This window comes from Galeopterus variegatus, unplaced genomic scaffold (assembly GCF_000696425.1).
Source record: "Galeopterus variegatus unplaced genomic scaffold, G_variegatus-3.0.2 Scaffold6657, whole genome shotgun sequence".
NCBI classification, from domain to species: domain Eukaryota; kingdom Metazoa; phylum Chordata; class Mammalia; order Dermoptera; family Cynocephalidae; genus Galeopterus; species Galeopterus variegatus.
In genome coordinates, this window is record NW_007732768.1 from 46,589 (window position 1) to 47,975 (window position 1,387).

The 1,387-nt window shown below is 30.8% G+C and overlaps 1 protein-coding gene across 2 annotated transcripts in view; it reads left to right on the plus strand.

Moving 5' to 3' along the window:
* ZC3H12B (zinc finger CCCH-type containing 12B) overlaps positions 1 to 1,387 on the plus strand; it is a 20,162-nt gene that overhangs the window by 8,632 nt on the left and 10,143 nt on the right. The window lies entirely within an intron of this gene.

Sequence of the window (1,387 nt, forward strand, 5' to 3'; positions counted from 1 at the left end):
GTGTGTGTGTGTGTGTGTTTTTGTGTGTGTTTGTGGGTGAATTAATTTGTTTATTTTTTTAGCTCCCACCAATAAGTGAGAACATGTGGTATTTCTTTTTCTCTGCCTGACTCGTTTCACTTAATATTATTCTTTCAAGGTCCATCCATGTTGTTGCAAATGGCAGTATTTCATTCGTTTTTATAGCTGAGTAGTATTCCATTGTGTAGATATACCACATTTTCCGTATCCACTCATCCGATGATGGACATTTGGGCTGATTCCAGCTCTTGGCTATTGTGAAAAATGTATTCATTCCTTCAATATTTATTGGGCGCTAACCTTTGCATACTAGGCCCTTGTGTAGGTCTTCATTGCCACCTTGATAAATGTTGAAAGTGCCTTCTGATTCTTACTGGGCATTTGGTGTGTCTCATGGAATGCTTCAATGGCATAATTTTAATATATTTTTATTGTGATGCTGTAGGTATGTTACATTTTTTGTTAACATAATTCTTAGTATGTTAAGAAATTGACATCAGAATACAAATTCATCAAAATGTTAACAGTATTTGTCTCTGGGTGGTAGTAAAACAGTTGGACTTCAGTTTTTTTCTTTATATTTTATATATTTTCCACATTTAAAATTTTAAGCATATATTACTTTTGTTGCAATGAAAAATATTTTTAAACAAATAATTTGGTAGTATAAAATAAAAAGTTGGAGTGTCCAACATCAAATGTTACTCTTGTATTTATTTCTGGACTTAGACTGTATTTTGGGAGATCACACTTTATAGCACTGAAGAGCCAAATAAAATTCCAACCCCTTCCTCCAAATCCCCCTTCTGATGACAATTGTAATGATTTCCCCAGGTTCTGTTATTCTTTATACTCACCAACACTGTAGCAGTGGGAAAAATCACAACTGGACATCTTACTTACCTGCCTGTTTTATGCTAGGTTCATCCAATATTAACCCTGTGGGCTTGCCCAATTTCCCTGTTGTTCAACTTTTTAGAAGCAATCAGTGGTAGCTGTTTGGCTTTTTAAGTTTTTACAATGTTTATTCCTATAAGTAATTGTGATACAATTTCTTCTCTTTTTACATCATGTTCTGATTGTAAAAGGAATACTTGATTTTTTAAGGAAATTTTGGAATTAGAGAAAGAAAATAAGTTACTTATAACTGTCACACAGAATAATAATTTTTATTAATATTTTGATGTATCTATTTCTATGATTTTTCCTAAGCTTATACATTTCTTCTACAAAATTGGGATTACGTTATTTATTATATATATATATATATATATATATATATATATATATATATATATATATCCTTTTTTCTGTTGTGTCTGAGTATGGTATATGTATGTTGTATGTATTTTTTTTTTTAACCACA